Source organism: Camelus bactrianus, chromosome 25, assembly GCF_048773025.1.
Source record: "Camelus bactrianus isolate YW-2024 breed Bactrian camel chromosome 25, ASM4877302v1, whole genome shotgun sequence".
NCBI classification, from domain to species: Eukaryota; Metazoa; Chordata; class Mammalia; order Artiodactyla; family Camelidae; genus Camelus; species Camelus bactrianus.
The window spans coordinates 26,845,078-26,864,452 of record NC_133563.1 but is presented as its reverse complement, the minus strand read 5'-3'; the positions used below and the strand labels follow the sequence as shown (position 1 = coordinate 26,864,452).

At 46.8% G+C, this 19,375-nt stretch overlaps 1 long non-coding RNA gene across 2 annotated transcripts; it reads right to left on the bottom strand.

Moving 5' to 3' along the window:
* Window positions 1-241: 241 nt before the first annotated feature.
* Window positions 242-3,331, bottom strand: LOC123613527 (uncharacterized). Of its 2 annotated transcripts, none has more exons than XR_012502160.1 (3): window positions 3,047-3,331; window positions 1,959-2,172; window positions 242-1,331 (listed from the first exon to the last, which is right to left on the bottom strand). It is a non-coding gene; the product is annotated as an uncharacterized LOC123613527 (long non-coding RNA). The 2 variants fall into 2 exon arrangements; XR_006720887.2 differs by having other exon boundaries at window positions 242-1,263.
* Between the last annotated feature and the right edge of the window lie 16,044 nt (window positions 3,332-19,375).

Below are 19,375 nucleotides of genomic sequence, written 5' to 3'. Positions count from 1 at the left end.
GCTCATACTACCATACACTCCCCTGACGCATCTCCCATCTCCCATGCCTCTACCATCATGCAGTTCCTTTGGGAAAAGAACCGATTTCTCCAAAAGGCCAATGAGAGTCTAGTTTTGTTTCTATTTTCTGAGTTAGGACAGATTTCTCTATCAACCCAAGATCACGCACCCCTCCCACAATGCAGAGAAATTCTCCTCTGCAGGAAAAACAAAAACAAAAAACAAAACAAACCTTTTGCCTTCTCTTTAAGAACTTTATTTCAAAACCCTGGACCATGTCGATCATTTGACAAACATGGTGTTGGGCAATGTCTCCAGGGGCCAAAAAAGACTCAGGGAACATCCCGCCATCAGGGTGAGCAACGGGAGTTACAGAGGACTTTGAAGTGGCTGGGTGGCTCACTCACTGGGCTGGGGAACGGAGGAATGGGAGAAGGAGGGAGAATCCAGGCACTCAGACACAGCGCCCTTCTCTCTAGGGCCACCACCCTGAAGATGGCAGGATATGCTGCCGCCCTTGAGGTGTGATAGCAGGAGGGTGGTGCCAGCCCCACCTGACCAGAGCGTCTCACCACTAGACACCCCACCCCTTCAGATCCAGATCCTGACCTTCTACCCATTGACAGTGCAATTGTGTCACCCCACCCACAGCTCTGCCTGCTAACAGAGAACTGGCCTGTGGGCACAGACCCAGGCCAGAAAGCCCCCAAGAAGGGGCTGGAGACCAGGACAGAACCAGGGCAGAATCCCAGTACCATCGCTTCCTACTGGCACGATCTTGGGCAAGTGACTAACTTCCCTGTCTCAGTAGGAGGGAGGTGTACCCCTGTCTGACAAATTGGGAGCTGGAGACTCCAGGTTAAAAGGTCTTACCCAGTTATAATCTCCATCTATGGATTAAAGGTAGAAAAGGTGTATAAATTAAAGCTGACACCAGGATTCCTCTGAAGGAGAGAGCTGCTTTGTGGGGAGGGGGAAATTGTAAGCACCTTAATAGGTACTTGTGAGGCAGGGTGAGACTGGGAGGTGCTCCGAAGAAATTATCGGTACAAGGAAGGTGTTTTGCCTTAGAAATGGATAAGACTTGGGCGTAAGCAGGGGAGAAGGGGTGCGAGGGAGAAGACGGGCTCCTCCCTGTGAGCCCCAGAATATCTTCGGGAGCATCTCCTGAAGTTTCAAAGGCTTGAGGACTTGGCGTGTGCAGAGCAAAGAGATGGTCTAAGACTCACACTGGGGTTGATGTAGTGCAGGATGGGGCTCCACCTGGAAGTAACAGAAGTCGGGGGAGAGCTTTGTATTTCCATGGGCAGAGGGAACGGAAGGTTTGTGACCTGGAAGACCAAAAAGCAAGGAGGGCATGGTTGACCCTAAGGAAAGAAAACAGCGTGTGGAAATTGGAGAAATGGAGGCAGAATCCGAAGAGGCTGGGGAGATGGACCTGGAGGTGCCCGGGTCGGGGCCATGAGGACCTCCTGACGGTGGCTGTCAAACTTTGCTTAACCACAGCCTGTGGTTGGAAATACTTGTTACACAGTGACCCAGAATCTACATGTAGAGAGTGACCTGTGCACACACACACACACAACACACACACACACACACACACACACACACACACACACACATACAGAAAAAATAGAGGAGATGGATTGGGGTTTGAGTGTGTCCCTGGTAATTTCACCTGGATCTTAAGGGGCAGGATGGCCCCCAGTGACATCTGGGATTCGTGGCCATAGCACAAAGCCCACACTCAGAATCGTCTGTCCCCCTCCCCTCCCTCAAACTCCGTCAGAGGCGAGGTCTCTATGTTTGCCTTTGTAACTGTGTGTCAGGCATCTGTATCTGGGGGTCTGGGGGACCTAAGTCTATACGTCTCCCTTTCCATGCCTGTAGATCTGTGTGTCCCTATGTCAGTCGGTCAAAGTGTACCCCTGCAGGCCACGGGGAAAGAAACATACCCGCCTGTGTGAGGCTTTCCAGGGTTCTTTCTTCATGTTTCCTGGATCCTCTGTGTCGTGGGTCTAAGAGAAGCCTGGGCAGAATTCTCGCTTCATTCTGGAATCAGAAAACCTCAGAGCTGGAAAAGACCTTGGAAATACCTTGGCCCAAATACCTTGGTTCTCCTTTTAGAAACGGGGGAAATTGAATGCACATTACAGGCGGGCAGAGAAGCTGTGAGAAAGGAGAAAGGGCACAGAGTCAGAAGTTCTAGAGTCGTGCCACCCCATACAGCAGCCACTAGTCTTAAGTGCCTGCCAAGTCCTAGAAATGCGATGGCAAGTCCAAACTGAGATGTGCGTGAGCATAAAATACACCATGGATTTCAAAGACATGAAGAAAAAAAAAAGAATATGAAAAAAAGAAAGTAAGATTGCTCAATAATGCTTATATTGATTGCATTTTAAATGATTATGGATATACTGGGTTAAAATATATGACTAAAATTAATTTTACCTATTTATTCTTCAAGTCAAAAATTTTTTTAATTTATTTTTATTTTTTTTAATGTAACTACTGGAATCCAATTATATATGCAGCTCCATTTCTGAGTCATTTTCTATTTATATTTTGCTTTATATTTCTGTGGGACACATGGACTTAGAATCTTGCACCAGACATTTAACTTCTCTGAGCCTCAATTTTCCCCACCATAAAATGGGGGTCATCATGCCTGTCTCTTGAGGTTATTATGAGGATTATTTGAGAGAGCATATGAAAGTACTTTTAAATCACAAGAGCTATTCAGATGAGGGGGTGGGCGGTAATAGTGGTGGTGGTGATGGTTGCTACTCAGATTCTAGCCAAGAGGAAAGAATGAAGGACTTAATAATTTGACTTACAGGCAAACATACATAAGGCCAACCCTGGAGGGTAGGCAAGGATATGGACCCCTGATCACCATGGTTTCAGTGCTGGAGAATGATCGCCTCACCCCAGCCCCATCCCAACGCCATAGATTTATTACCCAAACCAACCTTTTCAAAAGCCCAAACCACCACATTCTTGCTCAGCAAGTGGCTTAGGAGCCAGACCACGTCATCCTTACCAGCCACAAGTCCCAGCCACTCCTTCAGCCTCTCTGATTCAGGGGCTGTCTCCTTCCAGGGTAGCATGAAGCTTTCTTCCCCAAGCCAGCCATCCTTAGGTGGGTGGACCACTCCACATCTGAGTAATATTTCCCAGTGATGCTTTTCTCTGCCTTTTGCCAGAGATCCAGGGCCCCAAAGTTTCCAAAAACAGGGAGATGGCCCCAAATTTGGCCTGGAGGGGATCAGCACCTTCCTGAGACCATCACCCAGGGCCATCCCTGTTGCAATGGTGGTCTCGTAACAATTGCTTACAAACCTGGTTAGGCAAGTTGCTTTTGCGTGATGGGGCTATCTTGAGTAAATAGCATCCTATGTCCCCTGCCGGTCACTTGCTCAAGACATTGCTGGACATTGCATTAGAGTCACTGACACACAGAGTTTTGAAAATGAAAACAGGCCCTCTGGCTTACGATCAGATAGCATTTAACTCATTCGTGATTGCGCCAGGGTTTCCCAAGGCTCCGGGGCCACAGAATGGATCTTGCCACAGTGCAAGGTTAGTGGGGACAGCTGGAGCCTCAGGCCACGTACACGATGAGGCTCCCAGGAGTGAACAGGCCAGTTGGGGTCTGCATCACCTGGGCCCCAGGAGCCCCCACGTGGGCCTCTGGGGCTATTCAGCCAAACCTGAGATCCAGGTTCAACCCGTAGGGGGCTGGCATTGGTGGGGTAAGTGTTGTTCCAGTCCATCAACTTTGCCCCTTATTCTGGAGACCTTTCCTGATGACAGAGGTCTTGAGTTAGAAGGGGTAGATAAGATGTATTTCAGGTCATCTATTTGTATGTAATAAATCAAGTCAAAACATAGCAGCTTAAAACAATCGTGACTTCTCACAGATCTGCTGGTTGGCTTGACAGTTACTCTGCTGGTTTTGTCCAGGTCCATTGGACGGTCAGCTGGAGTGGAAGGTCCAAGATGGCCTCACTCAGTTCTCCTCCATGTGGCCTCCCATCCTCCAACCGGCTGCCTGACACGGGGGTCTCAGGAGAGCACCCCAAGGGGTGAAGGTGAAAGCCACGAAGCATCTGAGCCGTGGTCTCCAGAATTCACTTCCACCACGTACTGTAGTCAAAGCAACTCACAAAACCCAGGTCCGGTTCAAGGAATCCCAAAACAGAATCTACTTCTTGATAGGAATTGCTGAAAATATATTTTTCAATCTACCGCAAGGTGAAGAAATACAAATGGCTCCCTGGAACTTACCCCACCATTAGAAAATAATTTGGCAAAGTTTTATCTTTTAAATTAAAAATCCAAACTCCCAGGCTGACAAAGATCTTTTCTCGGACCCTTGGGCGCGCGTACAAAGGTGAGACGGGCTCCCCCCGGGTTACACTGAGGGCAGTGCTTCTTGGCCCTGGCTGAACACTGAAGTCTCTTGAGAGGCATTTCCAAGTCCCAGCCTCCTGGGCCCCACCGGGACCTGCTGAATGAGAACCGTGGTCAGGAGTGGGGCAGTGGGAGGATTAGGCCTGGGGATCTGCATTTTCGAAAGTTCTTCCAGTGATTCTGATCTCCAGCCTGGGCGAAGAACAGCTAAATGAGCTAACAAGCTCTAAGGGAAATAAGAGCATGGCAGGAAGTCTAGAAATATGGGATATGGGCCCCTCTTTTATAGACAGGTTTCTCTTTAATCCAACCGAACAGGTCACTGCTGGGGCTACCAGAGTCTAACACTGGGATCTGGAGTGAGCAAGACTCAGTTCCTGCTCCCAAATTATAGCTGACATTCACCACGTGAATTCCCCTGTTCTGTAGACTTTCCGTGCCTTAACTCATTCACTCTCCACAGCTCCGTGGGGACTGTCACGAGCCCCAGTTGACAAACAGGGAAACTGAGGCTCAGAGCAGTCATGTGGTTTGAACCCAGTCACACAGCCGATAAAGAGTTGGAATTCAAACCCAGGCCCCCGTAACATCTAGAACACCTGTCTCGTTCAGAGCACACCATCCAGGTCCACTACATCAGGCCACAAGCACACCGGGCAGAGAAAGGAAGGGGCCTGGAGTTAGGGGTCGCTGGCCCTTTTTAAACTAGTGGTTCGCAACTCGGTTTGCATATTAGAATCACCTGGGGAGCTCTGTCCTACCCTCAAAGATCGTATTCACTTGCTCTGGGTGGGGCCCAATCATGGAAGTTTTTTAAAAACTCCCCCGAGTGAATTCTAGTGCGCAGCCAGCACTGAGAACTTAGGCTGGGTGAGAATCCCCCACTCTCAGTAAGGAGGATGGTGGCCCCAGTATCAGCAACACCAGTGACCACCATATCCCACGGACTTCCCAGAAATCAAACAAGCTTAAGCCGAAGGGGGCCTTCCCAATCGACCCGACAGATGTTCCCAGCAGCGGCTGTGCGCCAGCAACAAGCGGGTACCTTGGAAAAGATCCTCACGCCCACCCAGATATTCTGATTGAGTTGGTCTGGGACAGGGCGGAGCATCTGTGTCTCATTCCCGTTCCCCAAGTTAATTCTAATGTGTACCTGATTTGGGAACTCCTGATCCACCCCTAGACAGTCAGTTAACGGAGGAAGAAGACAGGGCTCAAAGAGAATTAACTTGCCCACGGTCACACAGTGTACTTGCTCCAGAGAACGGGCTGGAGCCCCAGCTCCGGGCCAGTGCCATTTCTATGCTGTAGCCCATAGCGTTTGCAGAAGTATTTCACATGTGTTACCTAGTCGGTCTATACCTTGCCACACTGTGTTGCTTCCTGCCACCATCCTCTCATTTCACAGAAAACGAAACCAGAGCCCAGAGAAGAAAAGTGACCAGCCCAAAGCCACATGATGGCAGAAACCAGGTAAGAACTCAGGTGTCTGACTGCAAACAGGGACATGGCCGCACCTCCAGATGCCCGCGGCCAGTCTCCTGACTAAGTTCCACCAGCACGTAGGGTTCCCCTGAGCCTCGACACTATGAGCTGAGTTTGGACACCCTGTCACCACCAGCAGCACCAGGACAGGCTGTGCAGGAATCCCCTGATGAAAGTTGCCAGATGCGCTGGAAGTTCTACTCAGTGATCACCCCTCACCCGCTACCCTTTACTCGCTGAGCTTTCCTGTTGACAACACACGTCTGCATCTATTGTCTCCAAGGTGTATTTGTGACAATCCCTATTTTACCAAAGGGCAGACTGAAGCTCAGAGAGCTTTTGAGACTTTGCCCCAGAACCAAAGCTAGACTCAGAGCCAGATCTGTGGGCTTTGAGTCCAGTGCTCGGTCCACCTGAGGCCAGTGCCTGCGGCCTGGGCGTGGGACCTCCTGCTTTGTGCTTTGTGGAAGTGTTTTACACCCACCTGGACAGAAGGCCAGCAGAGCTTATAAACAGAGGTCAGGATGTAGGGGAGGAGTGAGCAGGGCAGGTACAATGGCTTGACCTCTTCTGGTTTCTGTTGCCAAAGACAGATGTTCCCTCAGGTGGTGGGAGCAGAAAGCAGACCTCACGTGTGAGTTTAGGTGGAGCCCAGAGCAGCCAGGTGATTTCCACCTTTCTCCTCGCCTAATCATTTGAGGATGAGGGAGATCAAAGCCCACTTTCTCCCTGCCCACACCGCCTGACAGTGGCCAGACTCAGGGAGTTGGCTCTCCAGGAATGGCTCTGGATGGGTGGTAATTCATTCTACTTATAAACACATGTGACCCTACTCTAAGTGCTCTGGAATTAACTCATTTCAATCCTCCAAACAGCTCAAGAACAAGACTGCAATCATCCTTACTTTTGAGATTAGGAAAGAAGGCAGAGAGAGGTTCACTGACCTGCCCAACAGCACATAACTAGGAAGAGTAGGAGCCAGGATTTGAACCCCAGCAGCCCGGCTCAGGATGCAGCTTATGACTAACGATGGTTTACTGTGGAACCTTAGCCTGGGCTTCTGGGCTGGGACAGTCTCTCCAGGAATGTTTGAAGCTCAGTGCAAAGGGAGACCTCACACCCCCTGGCTCTTCAATCTGGATGAAGATGGTGTGGAGACTAGTCATTTTCCGGGGGTGTCACAGTGCACACAAGTCCACATGGATGCCCATTTCAGGCCCCGGCCACCACCCTCACTCTCCTTCTCACATGCACTGCTGGGATTCATCTGCACACAGCCCACACCAACTCCAGTGGTTGTTATGGTAATTCCCATTGTACAGGAAGGAACACTGAGGCTTGGGGAGGGCATAAGTGACTTGCTGAAAGCCACAAAGCTAATAAATGGAAGAACTTAGAGGCCAACCCTCAGCTTCTGCCCCTCACGTTATATGATTCTTTCCAAGACCCCTCAGAAGGATTTGGCAGGAACCGTGGTCACCAGTACAGGCACATGGTTCTCAGTAATAACAACAGGTAACATGAGTTGAACAGTAAGTATGTGCTATGAGTCCTCTAAGTGTATTAAGGCTGGCATCACCTGGGCTGTGGGCTTTACAGAGTGCTTAGATGTTTGCTGCCCTTGGAGGCAGTGGGACCCAAGGATCACCTGTCACTGCAGCTGGCAGTGCACTTGGCTGTGGCTGGAGGGTCTGATGGGGTCCAATACAGCCCTGAGATCCTGGGCCTTGCCCCTCATGTACCCTTTCCCAATCTCCATTTTGCAATCTGTCAGCCTGACCCAGTAAACATCCATGGCCTGAAGAGAACCCATCTTCCTGACCCTTTTTTATGTGTTTCACAAAAGAGTCCAGGGGCGTGGGGGAGGAGGGGCCCCAGTCATCAATCAGAAGGCCACTGGGTCCTGGCTGGCTGCCTGAGCACTGGCCACACTGACAAAGCATCCTGGCCAGTCCCAAACCCAGTGAAGGAAAGGGAATGACTGGAGAGAAAACTGGGCAGCAGTCTTAGGTATGTCTCATCTGAGATACCTTTGAGGGACCTTAAGTGAATAACAATAACCAAAAAGCAAATAATTTCATTAAGAAACTTAAATAGACATCTTCCAAAGAAGTCAAACAAATGGTCAACAGGTACATGAAAATGTGTTCAACTTTATCAGGGAAATGCAAATCAAAGCCACAATGATATATGACCTCACACCTGTTAGAATAGCTGTTATGAAAAAGACAAGAGATAAAAGACGCTGGTGAGATGCGGAGGAAAAGGAAGCCTCATGCACTGACTGTGGGAATGTAAATTGGTGCAGCCAGTATGGAGAACAGTATGGAGGTTCCTCAAGAAATTAAAAACAGAACTACCATACGATCCAGCAATTTCACTGCTGAGTATATTTCCAAAGGAAATGAAATTGTTATCTCAAAGAGATATCTGCACTCTCATATCATTGCAGCATTATTTACAATAGACAAGATACAGAAACAACCTAAGTGTCCATCAATGGATGAATGAATGAAGATGTGGTGTATGCATTCAATAGAACATTATGAGCCATAAAAAAGGAAATCCTGCCATTTGCTACATGGTTGAAACTTGAGGGCATTATGCCATGTGAACAAGTCAGAGAAAGACAAATGCTGAATGATTTCACTTACACATGGAATCTAGGAAAACTGAAGTCATAGAACAGACTGATGGCTGCTGGGGCAGGCAGGTGGCAAAAATAGGTGAAGGTGATCAAAAGGTACAAACTTCCAGTTAGAATATGAATAAGCTCTGGGGAGCAAATGCACAGCATGGTGACTATAGTTAACAATGCTGTATTTTACACTTGACTGTTGCTATGAGAGTAGATCTTAAAAGTTTTTACAGTTAGAAAAAGATAATTGAGGAGGTGAAGGATGTATTTACTAACCATATTTTGGAAATCATTTCACATTATATGCATGTATCAAATCATCACATTGTACATCTTAAACTTACACAATGTTACATGTCAATAATATCTCAGTAACGCTGGGGAAATTGTTCTCTTGTATATGAGAGAGAGAGAGTGTGTGTGTCCTGGAAGACAAAGAAAGAAAACATCTGCAGACAGTGGATGCAATCAGCTTCATCAAATGCTGCCAAGTGCTTTGACCCTGTGCCTCTTTTTCTGAGCAATGTTGCTCCTGGGTCCATTCAAATAAGCTACTGAATCCCCTCAGTTCTAAGATTTCCTTTTTGTTTCCAAATCTAACACTGAGAAAATCAGGGTACCCCTTGCAATCAATATTTATCCCTACCACACACACCAACCTCACCAGTCAATCAATCAATCAATCAATCAATCAATCAATCAATCAATCAAGGCTATTACTAGATCAATACAGCATCTTGGGGAGAATATGTTGTCATGACAACCAGGAGAGAAAGGCACCCAAAGAGGAGTAGAAAGAGATTCAGTGTTTATTAGGCATCTGCTGTGGACCAAGAATTGTGCTTGAAGCATTGCATTTTGTCTCATCAAATAGCATGAGAGGGAAAGTTGCTACAAAGTAGAGAGAAACATTTCTCCAATTTCGTGTGATCGGAGGATCGGAGTCTTATTCCTGAAAAGCAATAAGCTCTCCGGCTTAAAAAGAGGAAAAGTCGAGGTCATATTGGTTTGCACATCTCTTACCCTCACTCCCATCCACCCAAAACACCACCGAAGAAATGACAGCCTCACCAAATTCAGGGTTTTCTCAGAATTTGTGAAAAGCTTTTAATATGTATAAGCACAGCAAGTGTTTCCCAAAATCATAGGTATTCACACAAACCAGGGGACAAAGTTTTCAGATAGGTAAGATATACACCACTTGGTTTTCTGAGAGCTTTGCTGAAGACACTCTCCAAAGTTTTGGCTAATTTCTGCTTGACTAAGTCACACTGACTTGTTCTTGGGCTGGGTTTGCTCAGATCTCCAAACTGCTATCTTTGAACAGAAGACCCTCTGGTGTTGGAGCACCTACCATGAGGGCAGAGATACAGGGAAACGGACTGGGTTTGTTTGTTGCTTACTCACTGTAAAGTGATGTAAGTAGCTTTATGAATGACACTGATCTTTGGTATTTCTCTATCTTTCTCTTTTTCTTTTTTTTAAAGCTGCAGCATAACCAAGTGTGTCACTAGTTCTCACAGGACTTTATAAGTGTGGCCAATTCCAGCCATAGGGAGTGGGAAATAGGGCCTAAACCTTGATCCCCTTCAGAGCCAGAAATAAGGAGAAGCCAAGTCCAGTAGTGAAATCCAACTTACCCTTCCTTGTAGGACTCATCCTGGGCAGTTTTTTTTTTTTTTTTTTCTATTTCCAGGGGGTAGCCTTTCCCTCCTGAACTAGGAGGGGCACCTTGATCGTTATCAAGCCATCTGTCAGCACCACTCTACTTGGCCCCAGAGTTTCTCCTTCCCTGAGGGCCCATCTCTCCCCCTGCAGCCACGCCAAGATCATCCTGGAGATGCAGGCTGTCGTGGGGAGCAGCTGCGAGGGACCAGCCACCTCGGGAACTGGCTGGGGCACCCCAGTTTTCCCAGACAGCACATTGATGAGCACACCAAGGGCTGGGTCCAACAAGGGCTGCCTTCATGCCGAGACTCCCAGGGCCCTATGGTATCTCCCATCTCCCAGTGAAGCAATCTACACAATTACCCACATTAATACCCAGGTCACCTGAGGCTATCTGTCTCAACCTGGGGTCTGGGTGCCTGTTGCACCGAGCACCTAAATGATTATTCAGCTCCCTTCCAACCAGCTGAGCAAAGATAAATGGGGTCTCACTCTGGGACGGCTGCCTAACACCCTATTCCCCTGGGCTGGGCTCTGTCCCCAGAACAGGTTTTTCCAGAAAGCCAACCCCTATTCTCCATAAGGGCACTGTTCTGACATGGCAGCTGAAATGCCAAAACAGCCCTGGGGACTCTGGACCTTGCTTTGGCTCTGGACATTTTTTGAAAGGCTGTTTTGTTAACCAGCATCTTTTGAGCTTTTCTGTATGGGCAAGACACTAGAGGGGGTTACTGAAATGCTCTAAGGAAGAGCCTCTGACCTTCAATTTCCTACCATTTAATAAAAGAAACACATACATCTGAAAAGACAAATGGGATGGGTGGGGAGTAGGGCTAATATCTACCTTGATTATGCACGGGGGAAGATGCCGCCCCTCAAGTTATCACTCTCCCCATTTTAAAGGCTCAGACTGGTAAAGCAGAACCAGGAAAGGAAATCTCTAATATTCTCCATGTGGCCTATTTCCTCTGCCTCTCTGAACCTTCAGTCCTGGTCAACTCAGGACTAGCTAAGTCACTATCTTAATTATTCTTCCAGTATCAGTGGAGGCTGATCTGCTTCCATGACCCAGGTATCACCCAGGCTCAGCGGGCCCTTCAAGAATGATGCCGATACCACACGGATGGACTTGGAGGGTGTCATGCTAAGTGAAATAAGCCAGATCGAGAGGGACAAATACTGTATGATATCACTTATCTGTGGAATCTAAAATACAACAAATGAGTGAATAAAACAAAAGAGAAGCAGACTCACAGATACAGAGAGCAAATGAATGATTACCAGTGAGGAGAGGGAAGGGGGGAGAGGCAATACAGGGGGAGGGAATTAAAAGGGGTTATTATGAGATTATATGAAATCATGTGTGTGAAACTTTTGAAAATTGTAAAGCACTACAGAATTTAAAAATTAAAAAATACATTAAAAACTGAAAGACAAAGAATGATGCTGATAAAAGTGCCCACAACCTACAAGGGAGGGGAAGGAGGGCATCCTTCTGTCCCAGGCAACGAGGGACCTTCAAGGGCAGAGGTTGGAATGGCGGGGGTAGGGGGACTAGATTTTATAGATTTAGGCAACAGAAAAGTCTCAGAGGAGGAGAAACAGGCAGGGTACATTGAGGACAGAGTGAGAGCATTGAATGGACTCTCAGACCCGTGACTCTCCAAACTCCCAGAACCTTCCTTTCCAGATTTTTCCATTCCCTGAGAGATGAAGTTGCACTGCTCCACTCTTGTGCTCAGTTTCTCACAGGTGTTCCAGGCCGGCTCCCAGAGATGCTATCAACTGAGGGTCATGGATTCCCATATGAATTGACTTTGAGTTGGGAAGGGTTTGCTGGATACCCACTCCCTGGCACCCAGCTGCACGCATCTCCCCTTGACCTTCTCTCTTTCAAAGCCCATTCCAAACGCTCCCTCCAGCCTGACTGCACCCTGCGAAGGCAGAACAGTGTAATGGCTCTGCGTTCAAAGCCTGGCTCTGCGTTCAAAGCCAGGCTCTACCATTTTGGAGCTATGTGCCCTTATGTAAGCCATAAACTTCAGTTTCCTAATCTGTAAAATGGGGATAATCCTAGCACCTATCACAAAGGTCCCCTGTGAGAATTAAATCAGTCTAACATGTGTACACTCTCTGGAACAGCACTTAACAGTACGTACTGCATTGATGCTGGCGCTGGCCAGTGCCTGTGTAGCTTTCCTTCACTCCCTCCTCTGGGAACCACTGCATCACTGCATTAGCACAATGCCTTTGCGCGGCAGAGATGTGCTAAGTAACTGATGTGACTTGAACTGGAATGCCTGAGACAGCATGGCACGGAAACTCAGGTGAGGGCTTTAATTCCCACAGCCTGTCCTTGAACTCCAGGCCTGCTACTTATGAAGAATGACTTCAGCAAGTTACTTAACCTCAGTTTCCACTTCTGTAAAGTGGAGTTTAAAATAGCTCGCACCAAAAAGGATTTCTGGGCAGATAAATTAGATAATGCCGTGGAGAGTACGTGAGAACACAGATCACGCTGAGGGCTGGTGTTGCTCTTCTTGGCCCGTGAACTTGCTCTCTGTGGGTTCACTGTCTCAGACACGAGCTGCAGAGAACAAAAGAAAGAAAGGGGCGGGTCTGGTGCCTTCTTGGTCCCCTCTCTCTCCAGCACCAAAACTAAAGGTCAGATGGCCATGGGGAGGTGGCTCCAGTGACTCCAGTCTCAGACCCACAAGAGGCACACATCATTTCCGCGGGCAAGAACTCAGTTAGCCCCCGGCCACGCCTACCTGCTGAGAACGCCGGGAAATGCAGGCTTGCTGTACATCCACGTGCCCAGCTACAATTCCAACAACAGGACAAACGGAAGAATTTATTTTGGTAGGGAACTCATACACAGAATCTGCCTCACTGGCTGACCATCAAGTATCTGCAGGATACGAGACTTGGCTGTAAGTCGCCAGAGATGCTACACAGGTGCAGTTTGTTCCCCCAACACAAGGGTTTATAATTTGGAGGAATTAATGGGCCACTAGACAGGTTATTGTCTCTCCAGTTCAGCTATAGACCTCACTACTCCCTATTTTTATAACTGTACTTTGGGAGTCACATAATATGTGGCCTTTCAAGTCTGGCTTCTCTCACTAAGCATCACAATTTTAACCCATGCCGTTGCATATATCAGGAGTTTGTTCCTCTGCTGAGTGGCATTCCAATGCATGGAGGTACCACTATTGGTCCATTTACCAGCTGATGAACACCTGGATTGTTTCCAGGTTGGGGCTATTACACATACGGCTGCTATGAATGTCCACATCCAGGTCTATGTGTGGACTTATATTTTCCTTTCTCTAGGGATTGATGGGTCAGACACAAAGTGTTTGTTTACCTTCACAAGAAGTCGCCAAAGTGTTTTCCAAAGAGGTTTCCCAGATTTTTACGACAATGGCACCAAAAGTGAAAAAGGAAGCCCTTGTTTCTACCAAACCCTAATCCAAAGCAAAGTCTTTAAAGACTAGGAAGACGGTGCTTAAATGTGTCCAAAGCTACCAAAACAATGAAGATCCACGTGTCACATACCTTGCAGCAGCCCAAGACACTGTGGCCCCAGATGCAGCCCAATTAACTGAGGAGGGTCACCCCCCGGAGAAACAAGCTCTACCACTGTGCCATCGTCAGGTTCTCCTGATCATGAAGTTGGCCTTGAAGATCAAGGTCACATTGATATTCATCATGGATATCAAGGTCAACAAGCAGGAGAGCAAACGTGTTGTAAAGAAGCCCTACTACCCTGACTGGCCAAAGCCAATCCTCGAACCAGGTCTCATGGCGAGAAGAAGATGTACATTTGATCCCTGCCTACAATACTTGGGATGTTGCAAAAAAAAAAACTAGGATCATCTAAGCTGAGTCCAGTTGGCTAATTCTAAATATAATAAGCTTTTTCTTACCATCTTAAAAATAAAAAGCAGTTATTCCATTTTGTATTTCCACCAGCAATGTGCAAGAATTTCAGTTGCTCCAAATCCTTACCAGCAGTTGGCATTGTCAGTCTTTTTAACTTCCGTCATTGCAGGGGCTATGAATTGGTATTTCAGTTTGGTTGTAACTCACACTTCCCTGATGACTAACATGAGCATCTTTTCATGGATCTATTGGCCTCTTGTACACACTCTTTGGTAAAGGGTTTATTTAAATAAAAAAATTTAAAACCTTTAGACCATTTCTTAATTAGATTGTCTTGCAAATATTTCCTTCCAGATTATGGCTTATCTTATTTCCTTAATAGCGTCTTTCCAGGGGCACAAGTTTTCACTGTGACGAAGTAGAATCGATCATTTTTTTCTTTTATGTTTGTGCTTTCTGTGCATTGTTTTTCAATGACTCAAAATTGGGTTTATGTCTCACCCAGAGAATTTTCTTTGCAAGATGAAACGGGATGCTTTTAGAAAGTTAAATTTACACATCAGATGTATTTTGGGGGAGGTGAGGGAGTAGCTGGTTTTTCATTTGGTGTGTTCTGACTCTTTGAAAGTTTTGTTTATAACAACGGCCACCAAATGGGAGAGAAAAAATTAGGGCAATTTGAAAAGGCAATTCAGAATTTTTGTGAGCACAAGATTCTCTCAGCCCAAGCCTAATTCAGGAGATAACAGAGGAGGCAGTCTTGCTAAAGCAGCAGACCCATGGGCCTGGCACCGACCATCTTAAACCTGTGGGCAGGTCTCCAAGCCCCCACCTGTGTGCAACCAAGAGAAAACTATTTCTACTGCTTAACAAGGCTCCAGAAGAGCCCATTTATTCCCTCCCACGTTGGGCAGAGCTTAATAACCACAGCACACAGCTTCTTGCAAACAGCCCAGCCAGGAGGATTAACTCATTGCTTCCCCTACAGTTACAACCAGCCAGATAATTCCAGAACGATTTGAGTCCTCGCTTAGCAGGAAGGGCCAGCCATAGATAGCAGATTTCCCATGGCTCTCGCTGCGTCCTGCTGGCCGTGGAGCCCACTGGAGCCAGCCCAAGGAATCTCAGGGTTGACATGGCATGACACTACGTGGCTGCAGACACCGAAGCCTATAACTGCTGAGCAGGTTGAATTCGAGACAGCGTCCGTGCCTGCGGCTGTGTTATGGGCCCACCCTGCAGCTATTCCCATCAGGGCCTCGTCCCAAAAGATGGCGTAAACGGTCACATGGTCTGGACTAAACGGAACTGAAAGGCCATCAGTCTAAATCTGGATTTTTAAAGAGAGAGAGATACATAGCATAATGAAAAAGAGAGTGTCCTAACTTTCATGTTGGGAGGCCTGCGCTTAAAGCTGCACCCCTGACTAGCTGTGTGACCAAGGGCAACGTATTCTACCTCCCTGGTCCTGTTTCCTCACCTATAAAACAGGGATTGATGAAATAACAAAGGAGTACATCTGATGACACAAAAAACCCCAGCACAGTTAGTTCCCGGCACACGGTGAGCACGCAGTAAATGTGAGTCCCCTTTCTCTACCTTTTCTCTTCTTTCTCCTACAGACAGTTTGAGAACAAGTCAGAAAAATAAACAACTGAAGTTATTCAGTCCCTTTGAATGTAAATTTGTGCAGCCACTATGGAAAGCAGTATGGTGATTCCTAAAAAACTAAAAATAGACCTACCATATGATCCAGCAATCCCACTCCTGGGCACGTATCTGGGAAAGAAGAAAATTCTAATTAAAAAAAAATACACGCACCCCATGGTCATAGCAGCTCTGTTTACAGTAGCCAAGACATGGAAGCAACCTAAGTGTCCATCAACACAAGATTGGTTTAAGATGTGGTACATATATATACATAAAAGCATTTATACACACACACACACACACACACACACACACACACACACACTCAATGGAATATTATTCAGCCATTAAAAAGAATGAAATAATGCCATTGCAGTGACATGGATGGACCTAGAGATTATATACTAAGTGAAGTAAGTCAGACAGAGAAAGACAAATATTATATGATATCACTTATATGTGGAATCTAGAAAAATGATACAAATGAATCTATATACAAAACAGAAACAGACTCACAGACACAGAAAACAGAGTTATGGTTACCAAAGGGGAAAGGGAGGATAGGGACTAATTAGGAGTGTGAGATTAACAGATACAAACTACTGTAAGTAAAAATAGATAAACAACAAGGATTTACTATATAACACAGGGAACAGTATTCAATATCTTGTAATAACCTATAGTGGAAAATAACCTGAAAATATATATATATATAACTGAATCGCATTGCTGTACCTGAAATTAACACAATATTGTAAATCAACTACATTTCAAGAAGCAGAAAAAAGAATCACTCCCTTCATAGTTGCAAACATGGACATATTATGTAAGCTCGGTGTGTTTCAGCTCCTGTATTAGTGAAGACTGTTCTGCAGGGAGAGACCTGAGCCGGGAATACAGATCCAGGCAATGTTAACAGTGGAGGCAGAAGCAACTGTTTGGGTGGAGTGTGTTTCAAGAAGAGAAATCGGGTGCGGTCAGAACAGGGGACATACCAGCACGCAAGGGTCAGCTGGAGGATGGAGAGAAAGTGGAAGAAGACGAGAAGAATGGCCACAGGGGAAATGTGGGTGCCGCGAAGAGCACTGGGAAGAGAAGTTCTAACACAGACCAGGGCGCTTGGTCCTCGGTGGGTCCTTTATTTCAGGGGAATGATGAGGGGTGAAGGTAGTGGAACCTTGAGAGGGATGAACAGGTTGAGAACAAGGGGGAAGAAAAGGAACCATTGTTAGAAAGCTAAAGCCGGCTGGGCTGTCATACTGTCAAGACAGGGAAGATCCTGGCACATTTCAAAGTCACAGGAAGGAAACCAGAAACTAACACAACATTGTAAATTGACTATAGTTCAATTTTTAAAAAAGAGGGAAAAAAAAGTCACATGAAGGAAAAAGTAGAAGATGAGGCCAGAGGGTAACAGGAAGATGCCAGGAGTTTTGCGGGGTCAGTGTGTAACGCCAATGTCCAGGCCACTGTGGTGTTTGGTGAAACCCTTCACAGTAGGGGTGTCTTTGGATGAACTTGCACAACCTTGACTCATGAGTGATCGAGAGCAAGGTCAGGGGAGTAAACAGCCCTGGTGACACTGTGACCTGCCGCTACTCCAGGGTGTAGGAGTGAACACATGGAGATTCCACCTGGAGTTCCAGTCTCTAGAGGGGTTCTAGGTGCAGGGGGCATTAAGTTGGAGAATCACTGTATTTGTCCACAGGCTGCTCAGAAGGTAGTGAGGATGAAGTCCACTCATGAGGATGGACACTCTCTCAATCCTGATATGTCAATCCCCTGACATCTGTGAAGCCTCATGGGCCATCAGGGACAGCAGAACAGGAGGAGGAGCAAAGAATTTGAGACTGGAGGAGAAAGCTCAATCTTTTGGGGGGTCCCACGGTAATAGTGGTTTTGACTAATCTCACTCTTATCCTTTGCAAAGTCCTTTCACTGGCACTATCTTAATTTTGGAAGAATCAGCCCCATTCTACCAACCTGGGAAACTGAGTTTTGGAAAAGATCAGTGGCTTGTTCAAGACCACAGAGCTGGGAGCGGCACGGCTGAGACTGAGACCCTTAACTCTGTAATTCACGGTCCAACTCTGTCTCCTCACCCAAGGAGCTTCTAAAATCAACCCCACCAAATACACATCTCATAGGCACCCCTGGTGCTAGGCACCAGGCTAAGGCATTGACGATGCATCTCATGAGTGGCAGATGCGTTCGCTGTCTCCCCAGCACCCACTCTCCTTTGTTGTTACAGAACTCTGACTTCACCTAGGGTAGCCACATGCCTTTGACCGGACTAAGCCACACATGACAGTCCTGCTCCCCAGTTTCCTACTAACAGGGGCGCTAATATGACCCATTTCTGGCCAATGAGGTAGAAGGTGAAATCCTCCAGGTGGAGTTTCTGGGAAGAGTCTGCTTTCTTGAGAAGAAGGGACAGACTCAGCTGTCTCTCCCAGTCCTTCTGCTTCCCAGGCCCCTTCCCCTGCCTCGCTTGTGACCTGAGGCCTGGGGGTGGAGACCTGGCGTTCTGCAATCATGAGACCACAGCACCAGGACGTAGAAAGCGAAGATGAAGAAGGAGTCAAGTCTCTGGTGGCACCTCCAACAGCTGCACCAGTGTTAACATGCACCCACTTCCAGACTGCTTGCCACGTAAGGAGGAAGACCATCCATCGGCTCCAGCCGCTGGTGTTGGACTTTCTATTACCTGCAGATGAATGCGTTTTAATTGCTAGGCCCACTCAGGGAGGCACGCCCTGGCGCCAAAATCAATAATCCAAAGAGATTATATGTTAATTTTGCATTTACTGATAGCAGCTGTGATGAGTGTGTCTGCGAGGTTGTTTTTGGATACAATTAACATTTAAATCGATAGACTGAGTAACACAGATTGCCCTCCCTGATGCCCTTGGGCCTCATCTGATCATTTGAAGGCCTGCATAGAACAAAAACCTTGACCATTCCCCCAGTAAAAGGGAGTTCCACCTGCCTGGCTGCCTTTGACCTAGGACATCGGCTTTTTTGACTGCCTTCAGACTCAACTGAAACATCAGCTCCCCTGGGTCTCCTGTTTGCCAGCTGCAGATCTAGGAACTTGAGGGCCCGGATAATTATGTGAGCCAATTCCAACAGGTAGGTAGGTAGGTATGTAGATAGATAGATAGATAGATAGATCGATCAATCGATTGATCGATCCTATTGGCTCTGTTTCTCTGGAAAACTTTGAGTAATTCATCAGCTGTCTTTTTTTTTTCTACATACAAACTTACATATAAATGGTCAGAGCAATTATATTCCAAATAGCCCAGATATGGACATAGCTCATGTGTCTATCAACAGGAAGATGGAGAATCAAATTGTGATTGATCTGTATAATGGAATACTACCGAGCCATGAAAAGGAATCACTGCTGGTTTACACAAAATCATGGATGCCTCGCAAAAGCATTTCTTCCAAGTGAACAAAGCCAGACACAGAAGACCATATACTTTATGGTTCCATTTATATGAAACTCTAGAAAAAGATAAATCTAATATGTAGTGGATGTCAGCAGATCAGTGGCACCTGGGACCAGGTACAAGGGAATTTTGGGGTGACAGAAATGTGTTCCATACCATTATTATAATG